Source organism: Amphiura filiformis, chromosome 11 (genome assembly GCF_039555335.1).
Source record: "Amphiura filiformis chromosome 11, Afil_fr2py, whole genome shotgun sequence".
Taxonomy (NCBI): Eukaryota; Metazoa; Echinodermata; class Ophiuroidea; order Amphilepidida; family Amphiuridae; genus Amphiura; species Amphiura filiformis.
In genome coordinates this window covers 3,274,886-3,291,880 of record NC_092638.1, presented here as the reverse complement: position 1 = coordinate 3,291,880, position 16,995 = coordinate 3,274,886, and the positions used below count along the sequence as shown (strand labels likewise).

Genomic DNA, 16,995 nt, shown 5'->3' with positions numbered 1-16,995 from the left:
ACAATCAATCACGATTCACTGCAGTCAGCGAATCAATCAAATAAAACTAAAAAGAAAGGAGCAAGAAAGAATAAAGAAATAGTGAAAAAGAGAAAGAAAGAGAGAGAGAGAAAGAAAAAGAACGAAAAAGAAAGTAAGAAAGAAAAAGAAAGGAAGAAAGAAATGAAAAAAAAAAAGAAAAAAGAAAAAGAGAAAGAAAAGAGGAAAGAAAGGAAGTAAAAATGAGAAAAGAGATAAAAAAGGAAAGAAAATTCAGCCACATGGGGACTCGAACCCACAAAAATTGTTCATAACAGATTCCCAGTCCAACGCTCTATCCACTGGACCATACATCAGCTTACGCAATTTCTAATTCTCGAAGCGGATATGTAACTATAATTTGATGTAATTACTTGATTACAATCGCGTCCGCACAATGGCTCTTAGAATAAACACTCATGTCGGCGCTGAAATTTTGAACGAACTGATGGAGGAAAAACCTCGTTTTTTGCAATACTAGCTTCAATTTGGAGTGAAAATCAAATGGGATAGCAATTGGCAGAATGTTGAGAAATAATGTAGGTATTCAGATGTCTAAATTAACGCCCCGTTATCAAGATATCGATAATTTCACAAAACAGTTTTTTCTCAGACAAGATTCTCGAAAATGTTCCCCAAAAACGGGCTTTTTAAATTTGATCGGTACTGTATTTGGTTCTTCCCCATGGCAACATTATTTCTTTAATCGATTTGTAGTACAATACAAAAAAGGAGAAAACAATCACTCGGCGTGGTTTTATACGGAGCGAACATTTGAAAAAAACTGCATGGAACGTGTTTTTGATCTTGTGAACATGGTGCGTAAAAATTATTTAAACGAAGGATTTTCAAACAGATTCTAAAATTTTTTATAAACACACAAAAATAATGTAAAGATACATCCATGCACCAACATTTGACTCACTGCGATATTTGATTGCTGAGAAAACGCGGTTTTAGAGAACAACTTTATACGTCTTTTATACGTTTTTTATACGTTTCTTCGTGTAACCTTAATCAAACAGTGTATTTGTGTTGTGCATTCGTATGAATTTGGGTAAAAGGTGATTTTGGCCTTGAGTCAAGTCCGACTCGTAACACTATGTGGATTTTTTTTTTTTGTATTGCTTGTACACTGACATATAGGTCCTTTCACAATAAGATGTCCATCTGAAACAAAGGTGAAGAGTGAATTTACTTCGTTACTTTTTCCTCCTTGCCTTTTTCATTGTAGAACATACTCGCGAAGAGTATCAATAAAGGACCGGGAAACGGATATTGTCGATTTGTTTTGACACCAAAAGATGAAAAGGTTAATAGCATTAAAGCAACCCTCAATGTTCAGAGGAAAGCTAATGATCCAGATGGCATTAAGGTGCACATCTTACACATTATGGAAGATGCATCGCCAGACACCAGACAATTGCCAGCAGTCTCAGCAGCCGAAACATCATATTCAGGATCCAGCACCAGTGCCATGAATACTAACAAAGCAGCTGATATTACGGATTTGAATTCTTCGGCTACAGCTGCTGTAAATTTGAATACAAGTACATCAGTACGATGCAGGAGTGGTAGGTGAAGAATCGTTGTTATCATCATCATCATCATCATCATCATCATCATCATCATCATCATCATCATCATCATCATCATCATTTCTCTTCTTGTTTAGCAGATCGTTGACTTTGTCACAACTGTCTTCTGTATCTCTTGCTCACAGAGCACGAACAGAGCTGGCAAATTGTGACCCATTAATGACCTTTGACCCTAAATCTGTGTACAAAACAAGGAACTTATATATACAGCTGAAAGTGCTCATCCGTATACCGATTCCAGTGACGTACCGTGGCCACTTCTCCCCCGGAGGGCTGAAGAAAAAGTTAATTTTGCCGCCCCCTTCATCCACAGTCGGAAAAGTTTGACCCATTTTTTTTTCGATGGTTTGAAAAATTGAAGAGCAAAACAAAAAACAAGTTTTAGGCGCTAGCGACCTAAAAACACAAACTTTGATGTATTGTTCCATTTTTTGCTAAATTTTCACAGTTATCATAATTCTTCCGCCCTTTTTTCTTTAACAATTCTTCTTGCCGCGCCCCTTCTTCTTCCCCCACCCCTTCTTTTTGCCGCCCCTGCTTTTACCCAGGAGAGCTCCCCCAATACGCGCATGGATTCGTGGCCGCAAACGTAAACGTCCCGGCTAAAACATGCATAAATGAATCAAAAAAGGTATTTTTGTGCACCATGTCGAAGTTCACTTTACAATGTGCGAACTTAAGATAACAGAAATGACTGGTATGCAGGTCTACTAATTGTTAAGTCGTCTGAAAAATAAAAATGGCGGACAAATCGCCGTTTCCCTCTCCAGAATTAAAACAGCATATTTAGCCATTGTCAACATGGGGTCATGGCAGAAATATTTTCCTAACATAAAAAATTAACTGACTTCCGCTGTATGGGATTTCACGATATAACAGTAGTGGAAAGAAACTTGCAAATGTTCGTCGTGTTTCACATCGGAAAAGTGACAAGCTCTAATGACGTCACGATATAAACAACGTACGGGAATTAATAATTAATTTGGTAACGCCAAATATGGAGGTATCCAAAAGTATGCTAATTAGAAGTTCAACAAATCAAAATGCGATCCTGGTATTCAAAGTTATGTAAATGAGTTGAAGGATGTTATGTGAACAAGTACATTATGAATCTAGGGAGTAGTATTCCAAGATCTTTAGTACAACATTATAAATATTGACTACAGATAATTGGATACTGTGCAAATGACATCACTGTGCTATTTAATATGTGGCTGAAACACTATTTCAAAGGTATTTTGCCCGCACTGAAAGCCAAACTGGAGTCTAGGTGACTCCAGTTTGGCTTTCAGTGCGAAAAGTAGAGTCTAGCCACTCTGCGACTCTATGTCTAAAATGGCTCCACATTGGGAGTCATTTGACTCCCTTGGAGAGTCATAAATTTCTTGACTCCGCTGAAGAGTCACTGTTGATGACTCTTTACACAGGAGTCATTTGACTCCCAATATAGAGTCATTTTAGACATAGAGTCGCGTAGTGGCTGGACTCTGCTCCTAGAGTAACCCAGACCCCATTAACAGAGTCACCCTGACTCCATTACAGGGTCACTCCGACTGTTCGAAAAAAAGACAAGTATAAACCTACCGGAATAGGAAATCATCATCATCATCATCATCGTTTCTCTTCTTGTTTAGCAGATCGTTGACTTTGTCACAACTGTCTTCTGTATCTCTTGCTCACAGAGCACGAACAGAGCTGGCAAATTGTGACCCATTAATGACCTTTGACCCTAAATCTGTATACAAAACAAGGAACTTATATTATACAGCTGGAAGTGCTCATCCGTATGATTCCAGTGACGTACCGTGACCACTTCTCCCCCGGAGTGCTGAAGAAAAAGTAAATTTTGCCGCCCCCGTCATCCACAGTCGGAAAAGTTTGACCCATTTTTTTCGATGGTTTGAAAAATTGAAGAGCAAAACAAAAAACAAGTTTATAGGCGCTAGCGACCTAAAAACACAAACTTTGATGTATTGTTCCATTTTTTTCTAAATTTTCATAGTTATCATAATTCTTCCTTCCTTTTTTCTTTAACAATTCTTCTTGCCGCGCCCCTTCTTCTTCCCCCACCCCTTCTTTTTTGCCGCCCCTGCTTTTACCCAGGAGGGCTCCCCCCCCATACGCGCATGGATTCGTGGCCGCAAACATAAACGTCCCGGCTAAAACATGCATAAATGAATCAAAACAGGTATTTTTGTGCACCATGTCGAAGTTCACTTTACAATGTGCGAACTGTAGTTAGGATAACAGAAATGACTGGTATGCAGGTCTACTAATTGTTGAGTCGTCTGAAAAATAAAAATGGCGGACAAATCGTCGTTTCCCTCTCCAGAATTAAAACAGCATATTTAGCCATTGTCAACATGGGATCATGGCAGAAATATTTTCCTAACATAAAAAATTAACTGACTTCCGCTGTATGGAATTTCACGATATAACAGTAGTGGAAAGAAACTTGCAAATGTTCGTCGTGTTTCACATCGGAATGTAGCTGGGAGAAAAAGCCGACGATCAATTGAAAATTTTGACCTTTCATATTGAATATATGGATTTTTTTCCCAAAAAGCCCTAATTTTTTTGTGGTGTTTTGGGAAAAAAATCCATATCCATATCAATACGAAAGGTCAAAATTTTCAATTGATCGTCGGCTTTTCATCCCACCTACATACACTTTAAGTATAAGTCATCAGATTTATAAAGTTTACTTCGAGTACTGTTAAATATCAAAAATATCAATTTTTAATGATTTGCCATAAAATGTGTATTACATTGCGAATTTCAAAAAATCAAAATTATTTGATATCAGAAGAACATTCTTCGTATTCAGAATGCCATTCGATATGTCTGATGTGCTCTAATGTCCCACAATAAATACTGTCCAAACGTTCATACCCCTTCCCTTAATAATAACCTTTTTATCATAACTATGTGTAAAAATGGGGGGAGGGGCTTCAGTCCCCCGGGGTAAAAGCAGGGGCGGTGAAAAGGATGGGCGGCAGAAGAAGGGCGGTGAAAAGAGTTATTAAAGAAAAATGGCGGAAAATTGTCAAAATGTTTTAAAACTTTTGTTTTTAGGTTGCTAGCGCTTATTATCCTCTTGAAGGGGGAAGGCGGCAAATTGCACCCCCCCGGTAGGAGCGGCCACGGAACGCCACTGATTAAGAATACTCTTTGTATGATATCTGACGTCAAGTTGTTCACTTGACATGTGTGCCACTAGCATTGATCCTACTGAGCCTTTAGTTATTACCCGATGCTGTGTTTTGCTTTGGACAGTAAATCTAAAAACACGGTCATGATCCACTTTGTCATTTATTTGTAGATACATCAAAGACAGATGAAGAAACAAGTGAGGAAAAGTTTAGAATAACTGAGCTCGATTTCATCACTGTAGTGAGACATCTCAGTCCAGATGATATGGAGAAGTTATACATTGAGCTTGACATTGAACACCATATTGTCCTGAAAGCAAAGAAGGAGGCCAAAACAGGCGATCCTGAGCTACAGGGAATAAATGTGCTCCGAGTATGGAGGAAACTGAATGGGCTAGAAGCTACTCGGGAAGCCATTCTGAAAGCTCTTGTTGAATGTCGAAACGTTGAAGCCAAAGAAATCCTTAACGAAATATGGGGATGTTTAAAAGTTGAAGCCAAAGAAATCATACATTAAGTATAGAATGAAGGTATTGACGGGTTGTTTTTTGGTAACTCTCACTTAAATACAACATATCAAAGGATTTCCTTTCTCAAAAAAGGTTGGGCATTTTCCCTAACATCTACTGTTGTAAATTGTAAATGGATATTTATATATTGTGGTCATATTTCCAAAGGTCATGCTGTATAGATCTAAAACTTTCTGCCCAAGAAATCATTGATTCTTTCTTTCATTCTTTTTTTTCTTAAAGCCATATTGTAACATTTGCTAAGGAGGACGCCGTCAATAATTTTCAAAATTCTGTTCTTTACACGATTGTAATGTACTTTAGTAAACTAACATACCTTGTAAAAATAAAGACTTTAGGTGCTGTAGTTTTGTCAAAATCCAAGATTTAGAATATATCGTCTGAAAAAGACGGTTTATTATTACGATGGAAATATTAGTCGAACACGTACGGGATGTTCATAACACAGTACGTATATGGCGTGCAGGTGGTCATATACTCATATACACACATCTAAGGATCGTACCGTAGCACTACCGACGGAGTGACACGCATTGGCGACATCGGCGCTGATTGTAAATTCCAATTTTCTTTGCTTTACCTCAGTTGTTCGACTCCAAATCAAAAGGGGACATATCTGACAGTAAAGCTACCATTTGATGGAAAAGAAATACTGACCTATTTATTATGGAAACCAACTTCAAAAACCGCTGGAACAATCACAAGTCATCTTTCAAACTTGAACATAAAAGGAAAGAAACTGCACTTAGTAAATACATTTGGGAACAAATCCACTGCATTAAATTCTAAATCCGCGCGCAATACGGAGAAAATAAAATATATAGACCTTTTTCTGATGACGTCACCTATACTCAAATGCAGCAAACCTTTGACGAGCGCGACTACCGCGATGTTGCAAATTCGGAGCTAACAACGCGTACGGCGCACAGTTCATTCATAAATTTCCACTCGGCAACAGCAGATTGTGAAAACACCAAATACTGCGTATTTTCTCCTCTGTTTTGTCATGTTTCACATTAGCTTCCATAAAATAATTTTTTAAATACAAAAGATACGGAAAAACCGCCATGCTATTTGAAAATTAATCTTTGTTTTGTTTCACATAATGAGTGCAAGTGATTTTGACAGTATTACTCCAATAACCAAATTCGTCAAATCAGCTTTTGATTCACCAACGAACATGGATAGATAAGAACAAAGTCCCCATTTTGGCTTAGAGCAGCGCGACCCCCTGTCATATTTTCATTCAATAGGCTCAATGCAACGTGGACTTGAGCGCCACTAATATTGTCTATTATTATTAAGGCTAATTTATATTTCTTTTTTCTTTTATAATTGTAAATATTTGTACTTGTAACTTTAATATTACAATTTCAATTGTAAATATTTGTAGGCCTATTTGTAAATATTAACTATACCAGTTTGTTTGGTGATAGACTGGCCCCCAGTCTCGGTTCGGTTCCATCTCTGGATAATGTAACAATAAATAATTACGTAATGCCCTATGAAAAAAAATGCCAACCCCCCCTTATTTTCTTCAATGCCAAAAACCCATTCCTCTTCATCCACAAATCGACGCCACTAATTACACCCGCCACAGTCAACCATGCAGCAATATAGAAATATACTCGTATTATAAGTGAACGCGAAAGTCCATTGAGCGCTGATTTTTAATGCTATGTAATCTACATTACCAGTCGTTCTCCACGGACCCGAGGGAGGGTCTAGTTTGGTGAATGTTAATAAAATATTGCTATTGCTATCGATTGATTGGTGACGTCTGAGAAAAAGGTCTATAAATTTTGTAAGCGACACCGTAAGCGACACGCAAGAAAGCGACCAGAGCGTTAAACGTGTTTAAGGAAAAACGCAAGCGAGCGTATAAAAATCAAGCGCGTTAAACATGTTTATAAAGGAACGCGATAAACGCATGACTCTTAAGTTTGTTCTACATTTCTCTCATTCACCTGAGGAGCCTTCGGGCAGAACGGACCGTAGTGATCATTCGCTACTTGCACGGTTCCGCCATTATGCACTATGTGCGGGAGAGCCTCGAACTGGCAGCATACATGAATGGGAATTGAACTAGTCATAACGTTCTGTGTAAGGTTACATAATTCTTCCTTTCATGTATGCTGCCAGTTCGAGGCTCTCCCCGCACATAGTGCATAATGGCGGAACCGTGCAAGTAGCGAATGGAATAAATTTGTTTCTTTTAATGTTATGTACACGCTCTCCTTCACAGGATCGAGCACTCTTTTTAATGAAAGAAGAAACGCAACTTTATGTATATACATATATAGAAAATTAACTGCGTCGACATTTAATGAAGGAAGCAAAGAAGCGAAGAATAATTATAATGTCGTAAAAGAATATTTATTACACGAATTTTCGGGCCTCGCCCTTCGTCAGGTGACAAAAATAGTGTTGTGAGGCCTACACAAGAGAAACATTTAAAACATGATTAAAACGCGAGCGCTTTTTTTGTCACCTGACGAAGGGCGAGGCCCGAAAATGCGTGTAATAAATATTCTTTTACGACATTATAATTATTCTTCGCTTCTTTGCTTCCTATCTATATAAGGGACCGATCGTTATTTACGGCAGGGGGGAATGGGTGTTTTGGCAAAATATCGACAAAAATTTCGCGTTCCCCCCTCGCGTCCGCTCAAAATTTTCGCGTTCCCCTTGTTTTCCCAATTTTCTCCATTTAAAATTTAACAATCCCCCTCTTGGTTCAACTAAAATTTCAGGTTCCCCCCCTCAAGACCACAAAAAATTTCGTGTTCCCCCTAAATTTACCCATTCCCCCTGCCATAAATAACGATCGCTCCCTAAATAAAAGAAAGTCGCTAAATCTTGTTCGCGAATAGACTCGGAGATGATTTCACTTTCAGCTCTGATTTATTCGTACATTGATCGGGTACATTTTGCTCATTTTTGCAAAACTATTCAATCACTATGGAAATAACAAAAAAATTGGTCGGTTGCTAGGCCGTTGAGGTCAATAACCTTACGGCTCAGGTCATGACCAAAAACGCGTCAAATGCACGCGCGCGATTAGTGGCGAGTCACGCACCCTGACACGTACTGCGTCTGGGTTTATAGGTCGCGCGCCGCATAGGGTTGTCTGATGGTCATGAGGAGGGGGTGGTGTCCTAGCCTGAATCCTTCCAGGCCCAGAATTGCGGCGTCTTTATATTACCCACAATCCTTCACGTTGCCTTATTCAGGGCCTGAATTCGTAACATGAAAAATTTTGGTGCACTTTTTTCGTCTGGAGCCAGAATTCTGGCTCCACGAGCGTGCGCAGTAGGAAACTTTTTCTCATAGTCTCCAACACCGCCAGTTTTGTTCCGCTCAAACCATTGCAGCTGAGGCCCGGGTTGAGGAGACTATGTCATGAATAAGTAATGAGCTTGCGTCATAGCTTGCATATTGTCGAAATCTGGACAATCATAACTACAGCCAGCGGTGTATAGACAGCATTAATTGATTTTTGCGGGATTTTTGGAAAAGCAACAGTTTAAGTTTTTAAGTTTAATATTTTTGTTTTTAATTTACTTTCATTGCCACAAATTATTATCATTCTCATTCTTAATATTCTTCTTATTACCATTATTAGTAGATTTTTTCCAAGGGGGGGGGTTGTGAAAAGTGGACTTTCTTCCTAAAATTTGGACCCCGGATTTGGACCTTCTTATTTAGACCAAAAGTTAAAAACTTGAATTTTGGCTTGTTACGCTCACAAATTGTGATATTTGGGGACTTTCTTTTTTGCAAAATTATTTTTTTACTTTTTGGTTAAAAAGAAAACCAATCACAAAATGCCGTTCTCTCGACTTTCAATTTAACTGATTCCCCAAAAACCCAGAAAAAAAATCACGCTGTAGTCCTAGTACTTTCAACCAGGGTCCAGGGATGTTGTTTCATATCAGTCTCTAAATATTTCAACAAAACTGATTGCAGAATTTTGCCCTATGCCTTCATTAAGATTTCTCAAAAGCAACCGCAAAAAGTCGGGTTTATATAAAGGGCATTCAACGTTTTAATAAATAAATTCAACTTTGAACTTTAAAAAAAAACAAATATTTTGACAACATTTAAAAATGTTTTTCTTTTTTGGCAGAGTTTTTCATGTAAACACGTCTTCATGACCTTATGTTCTTAGGGAGTGTTCATGACTTCTTTGGTGGGGGTGTAAAATGTGGGGATCAAAAATATTGGGTTCTAAAAGGGAATAAAACCAGTCCTTAATAGCGGAGGCCGGGTAACAAAATTGAGGGTAAAAGTCCGGGGTAAGATGTACCAGAAGGCATGCACATTTTAATTCTTTTAATGAAAAATTGTGTTTCATTTTATAAATTCTAACATTTACAAGTTTGTCTTTTTTTACTGGAAAACGTATCACCGAATACATCAAATATTGATTAGTCCTGAAAACACACAGATACCGCACATGTTATATTTCTTTTCATTTTATTTTTCTAACACATGACTGATACAAAAAGGATAACAACTTGATATGGTCAATATGATTTAAACAAACATCAATTTATTTTAATTGAAAAATACACTAAGAAAAGTTGCAAAAAAAATCAATAAAAAATTGGAGGAAATAAAACTGCTTTTAACATGAAGTACCTGATATCCAGATTACTCAGTTTACTTATTTTTGAAAGTTGCCACGTCCCCAACTTTTGTCCAATCTGCAACCCTAATAAACTATGACCAAAGAGGCCTAGCCAATTCTGAACACCTTTTCATGAAATTGTACATCACTCATCACTGTCAGGGCCTAGATTTCAACGAGCATCACAGAATCGATTCTCGTAATGATTCTTGTAAGATTCGGGTGTGAGAATCAAAATCTCTCATTGTATCATACAGTAAGTGCAGTGACTAGGATGGATTTTGATTCTTGCAAACCAAGGCGAAATCTAGGTTTCGACTGTGCTGATTTATACAGAGCCCTCGAAGTGACCTGGAAGAAAAAACAGGGTCTGAGATAGCCTTGAGATAGCAACTCGGGGTCCAAGATAGTAATTCGAGGCCCGACTTAGTAACTCGGGGTCTAAGATAGTAACTTGGGGCCCAACTTAGTAACTTGGGGCCCAACTTAGTAACTCGTGCCCAAGATAGTAACTCGTGCCCCGAAATAGTAGCTCGGGGTCCCCAAACTACTAGTCAGGGCCCCAATTTACTATCTCGGACCCGAGTTACTCTTGGACCCGAGTTACTATCTTGGACCCAAGTTACTAAGCCTGTTTTTTTTCTTCCATGTCACTTTGGGGGCTCCGTAGTCAGTGCAGTTGAAATTGCTGCTTTTGGAAGTAAGGCATTTTGTGATTGTGATCCACAGCATCATACCCCCCCCACTTTTCTCAAAAAAAGATTTTTATACCACTGGAAACCTCTGGCAACATTATGTTTATGTACAAAGAATTTCTTGCAGATTAATTTGTTCAGCAGAAATATCATGAAATTTGAATTATGTTCTGGTACACCAGAACAAAATTACAACAAATAATCATGCATACCTCGCATATGCAAAATCGGAATCAACTGCAATTTTAGGAATAACCTTTTTTGGGAGATATCTACCTAAAATGATATAAAAAGAGGATGCTAGGATCACTAAAATTGAAAATTAACATTATCTAATTATTGTCCACTGTTTAGTACATACAGGTACATGTATAACCTACACCACATCCCTCTCTTCTAGGTTATTTATTATTTATTTATTACTATAATTCATAGTCTGTAAAATGGGTACATACATGTACAAAAGTCATACCTAGCTTAACAGGGTAAGGGGACAGTTATTGGCAAGTTAAAAATGGGCGAGTAAGAGCGAGAGAAAATGGCGAGTCAGATAAGTTTAATATCACCTGGTCCCTGCAGAGGTTAAAGATTGATCCCTGCTGAGAATACGGGAAGTCTCGCCATTGAGTTAAGATTTTTTTGCAGACGAGTTACGACAAGTCCCATCGATGAGTTAAAATTTACGGCAAGTCCCATCAGCAAGTTATGGCAAGTCTTATCAGCAAGTTAAGATTACAATTTGATTTAGGGTAAAATGGATTTTTTCTCATCATCATGAACCTCAACTATAGAAAAAATATTAAATTTGTGTACATCGTGGAACATTCAACTACGCTTGTTACTCCGCAACTAATCATGCTAACTACACGCCAAGCATACAATGCTACTCTCACGCGTCCATATTAGCGAGGCTATCTCATGCACAACTGCTTACTACGCACAGCCACGCAAAGAGTATGTTCCACGATGTACACAAATTTGATAATTTTTCTATAGTGAAAGCCATTTTCCATTCATCATTACGGCATTCCTGTAACTCTCTTACAGGACTTGATAGCATTGCTGTAGCTCGCCGATTTGATCGTGTTGTCGTAAATCGCCATTTGGACTTGATGGCTTTGCCGTAACTCGCTGGTGGGACTTTGATGGCTTTGTCGTAACTCATCTTTAGCTTACTTTGTGGGGGTAATTGAAAAAAACCACACCCTAATCTCTGGGGGGGGGGGTAACTTGCCTTTTCTTTAACTCGCCTTTTTTTAACTCGCCTTTTTTTAACTCGCCTAGTTACCACTGTGTCCAGTATTTGTTGACTTAATTGTAGTCCACATTATCATAATTATATATTATGAGTTCCACTGTGTGGTAAAACATGTTCCAAATTAACAGTGATGGCTAGTGGCTACCAGCTAGCTAGTCCACTAAACCTAATTGATAGGTAGGCGTGAGGTAACAGCCATATGTTGACAATGTCTTTTTCTGTCGATAGTTTTCCCCTCGAAGTTAAATTCGCTTGATTTTTATTTTTAGTGCCGACATTCTATATGGCACAGGTGATTGCTATGGAGCATTTACCTGTATCTTGCTTAAGCTTGTTGCTGCAGGTGGTTCCTTCCAAGAAGTTCATATTTCATCTGTAAAGAAAAATAACCAAAATATCAATTAAAATATTTAGATTTTAATATTGAACAACCTACAGATCCCCAAAAGTGACATAGAAAGAAAAAATATCTTTGGGCCTGAATTAGTAGCACTGGCCTGACCAGGGTTGTCACCATGACCCAAATAGTACTGGTTAAAATATTGAAGGCAAAGCGTGGCGAGCGAAGCTCTCGCCTCGCACTATCTTTTTAGTTGAACGCTAGGGATCGGGAATAGGCTTTGAGGGTACCACCCCCTAAAAAAATTTTTTCTTCCTCTTTTATGATGAAATATCATCATCCACTTCCGGAAATATATAAAATAAAAAAAAATGAAAAAAAAAAAACTTTAAAAAAACCCAATTTAGTGAGTGCCAGACAGCCCAGTCCAGCGTGGTGATAACCCTGGGCCTGACTATAAATAAGGGCCCATGCTACTAAGTCAGATACTATCTTGGGGCTTGAAGTTACTATCTTGGGGCCTGAGTTACTAAGCCAGGCCTTATGGCCTAATCCTTTCATCAACCAATATAGCAGTTACTCATGGATTGTCTTTTGGAACTTGAAGGAGAGCAATAAATAGCTCTTCATGAGCCTTCAAGGAGAGCTGTTTCACATGTCAAACATCACTCTCCTATATCAGATTTAAGGGGGTACTACACCCCTGGCCAATTTGGTGCCTAATTTTGCATTTTTCTCAAAAATTATAGCACATTTGATACAAGTAAGATATGTATATTATAGGGGCAAGGAGTACAACTACTGCACTGAAAATTCAGCAACTCAAGGCAAGTAGTTATTGATTTATTGATCAAATACTGGTTTTCCTCATTTTTGACTGTAACTCCACAACTGTTGTTTGTGCTGAAATAAAATTTCCAGTGCAGTAGTTTTAGTCCTTGCCCCTATAATATACATATCTTACTTGTCACAAATGCACTATAATTTTTGAGAAAAATGCAAAAATATGCACAGAATTGGGCAGGGGTAGTACTTCTTAAGGAGAGCAGTAGAGAGCAATGCTCTCACTCTCCTCAAAAGGCAGTCCCTGGTTAATCATAGTACATGTACATACCAGCTTTTTGTTGTACCAGTACTGTTGAGTTCATCACTATACATTCTGATTAAAAGCCACCACCTCCTGAAAACAGTTGCTGCAACGTAACTGTACAGTTCACATCAAGTTGACATCACTGGTATCACCTAGTTGGGAAAATTCAAGAAACAAAATATTAAAATGGAGAAACGTTTTACAAGAACAAGCATGTTTCACTGTGCCTCCAGGTTTCTGAAATTGGGCTGCTCCATGCTGCAAGCCCCAGAGTTACATATATGGGAGGCCTAAGTATGGTACCAATTCAAAATATATTTATGGAAATTGTTTTACCATTTATTTGCACACAAAAGTAAACTCATGCGGATTTACTCATGCACCTTTTAGATAAAAATTTGATCATTGCATCTGTGTGTGACTTGTATGGCATGCGAGTTGTGTTGGAGATCAATGGTGGTGCATCCGTAGTGTACGTAGCACACATATTGCAATTTGGCATTTTGCCCATTCATGCCTAAGGCTAAACTATGATCAGCTCATCATCATGTGTGAGATGGGAGTCAGGACTAACTATAAAAAAAAAGCCCAAAATTTTCCGCTTTACAAATGTCAAATTCCGCTTTTTTCCGCCTTTGTAAATTTTATGACAAAAATTTTTCACAAAAAAATATTACGCCTTAACATTGGAGATTGTCAATTTCGCACAAATATCATTTGATTTAAGCATTGCTTGCGACCACCTGCATGGCAGTGCGTGCATGCCATTCTACATACACATATATTTCAACAACTCTTCCTATCCCTTTGTACAGGAGCCAACCGTTGTTAATCCATGATGAATCCACACTTTTACTGTAGCGTATACGCGAACGCGAGCGAGACTAAGCGTTACGCGAGAGCGCGTACAATTCGTCATGCCTGGAACCTTTATGCGGATGCAAGCTTACAAGTTGAATTCAGTATTTTTCAGGTAGTGGCTAAACATTGCCGTTTTATTCTGTAGTTTTATTGCTGATATCAACAGAGAAATCATCGAAGTTTTTGTAAGGCTGAGTGGCAATGATTAACTGACATTCCTTGTGAAATAATCGTGAATTAATAGAATTATACGATATTTAGCTTCTTTTCGTTGTTGAAAGGATTCAATCATAGTTTCATCGTTGTTCATCACCGATTAACAACTTCGCGTCAGCAGCGTCTGCGTGGTTTACTTGGCGGGCAGCTAAAGCTGCCCTCGCGAAGTAAACCATGCAGACGACGCGGACGCATCGTTGTTAATCGGTGATGAACAACGGTGAAACATGATTGAATCCCTAAATCAATACCATGTTGTTTCTTGTTACAAGTCTTATTTGTTCCACCTTATAAAAAACCGAACAAACTTAAGGTGCCCTCAAAGATCATGTTGTCCGCCTCGGGTTGTCTGCATCCCAATTTAAATGCATGAATGTCACTCTCCTCAAAAGGCAGTCCCTGGTTACTCATTGTACATACCAGCTTTTTGTTGCACCAGTAGTACTGTTGAGTTCATCACTATACATTCTCATTAAAAGCCACCATCTCCTGAAAGCAGTTGCTGCAACTGTACAGTTCACATCAAGTTGACATCAGTATCACCTAGTTGGGGAAATTAAAAAGAAATAATATCTTAAAATGGAGAAAAGTTTTACAAGAGGGGCCTCTAGACTTCTCGCGTAAATTCACATAATCATGCGCCAGTCCTGCATTACACAACGCACAACTAGCGTAAAGCATTCATACACTCCTATCAAAGCAGCCAATCAGAAAAGTATGAAACATGCATTGATTGTGTATATTGTGCATTCTGCGTAGTCTACGGCAGTGTTTCATGCGTGTTCGTGTCACATAGGATTGATTCATTTTTCGGGGGGTTTATATTTGGTTCTAATTTCCAACATTTTGAGTGATAATTTGTTACATAAAAAGTTAAAATTATGTGTTTTTTCTTGTCGTGTATGACATGCGCTTATTTTGGGGGGCTTTGGGGGTGCCAGCCCCCCAGGGTAAAATCATGGGGCAGCGAAATTGAAGGGGCTGCAAAAACAGGGGTGGCAAAAACAAAAACAAAGGGGAAGGAAAAAAGAATTAATAAATAAAAAGGGCAGAAAAATTTGATAAAGCATACAAATTTTTGAAAAATGTTGCTATACATCAAAATGTGTTGCTTTTAGGGTGCTAGCACCTGAAATCTTTTTTTTTTTTTTTTGCTCTTCACTTTTTCAAACAACCGGAAAAAAATGGGTCAACCTTTTCGGGCTGTTGAGGAAGGGCAGCAAAATTTAATTTTCTTCAGCCCCGGGGTTGGGGCGGCCACGGTAGGCCCTACGCCACTGTATGAAATAGATTAATAAACACATATTACTTAGGCCCTATTGCTCGAGAAATTAGGCAAAATAATGCACTTGCGCTGATGTCGATTCGTCTAATTTTGTCTTCCCCTTTGGGGCTCATGCATTAGACGCATCAGCATCAGCGCATATGCATTATTTTTCGAGCAGTAAGTAATACGCATTCATAATTACCTATAATTATTGAACCCCAGGCCTTGCCGTTTGACTTTTTTTTGGTGAGCGATCGCTGCCACACGCCCCCCCAAAAAATTTTTTTTTCTAGTGAGCGATTTTCCACTCGCCATGGCAGGGGCTATTTTAACGTGCCTCACCGTCACGTTCGTGCAATGAGATAAAAGTGTTGATGAAGTAGAGTGCGTTTCAAAAATAAAGAAATTGACATTTTTACCTGAATGTGACCGTATTAGAAAGGCTCTACCATTGACATTGTCTACTATAAAGCATATCTACACGGATGGTTAATTGTCACTGCACAAATATTTTATCTCGTCACGCACGTGACAGTGAGGCACGTTAAAATAGCCCCTGCGCATGGACACTAAATATTACTCGCTGCGAATCTCACAAAATCAGCCAGCGAATTAAGTGTTAAAACGATTTAGAAAGGTACAAATATTAGTGCCTTTCGCGTGCATTTGAACGTGAATTTTAAAACCGAAACTCTTATTTGAATATACCCCAATAAGTGTATTGTGAAAATTCAACCATTCGCGTACCATCATTCGCGTACCATCAACCACTCGGCTTTAAAATCTAGACAGCAATGCCTGGCGCTCAACTGCGTGCATGCCATATCAAATCGATTGTCATTGATACAGGCATTACAGGTTAATTGTTTATGACTGATGTTTTTCGTGGCCTGATCCCGGCCTGGCCTAGCCTACAATATAAGAGTGAATCAGTCATGAGTCACGACACTGCTCTTGTTTACGGTGTAAAAGATGGCCTTATAAACCATGCACACTACACGTGAAAATAATTGAAATAACTTCAGCTTTTATACTTACATTGTTTACCACCAGTGCCACTGCACCGCACCGTGAACGCCGAGGCTGTGCATAGCCATAGTCAGTGCATCCATGTCACTGTGGTCTGAGCGGGGTCTGTGGCGACGAACTTTCCTTCTCAAAATCAAGTTAAATATTGCGATCTGACGGTGTGCAATGGACTCAATATGTTACAAAACCACAAAAGTTTCACCATGAGAGTCGAGAAGGGGAAGAGTGGAGAACTCGGGGGTCGCCGTGGCATTAAAGAAAAAACTACTAATGGCGGACGCATCAGAAATTTTTTTAAACATCAGCTA

General features: G+C 38.7%; 1 protein-coding gene and 1 long non-coding RNA gene across 2 annotated transcripts in view; both read right to left on the bottom strand.

Moving 5' to 3' along the window:
- LOC140164231 (uncharacterized) overlaps nt 1–16,995 on the bottom strand; it is a 446,047-nt gene that overhangs the window by 324,400 nt on the left and 104,652 nt on the right. The gene's annotated exons all lie outside the window — the stretch shown is intronic.
- Nucleotides 12,203–16,888, bottom strand: LOC140164228 (uncharacterized). The gene is made up of 4 exons (XR_011860507.1): nt 16,697–16,888; nt 14,812–14,934; nt 13,339–13,466; nt 12,203–12,257 (listed from the first exon to the last, which is right to left on the bottom strand). It is a non-coding gene; the product is annotated as an uncharacterized lncRNA (long non-coding RNA).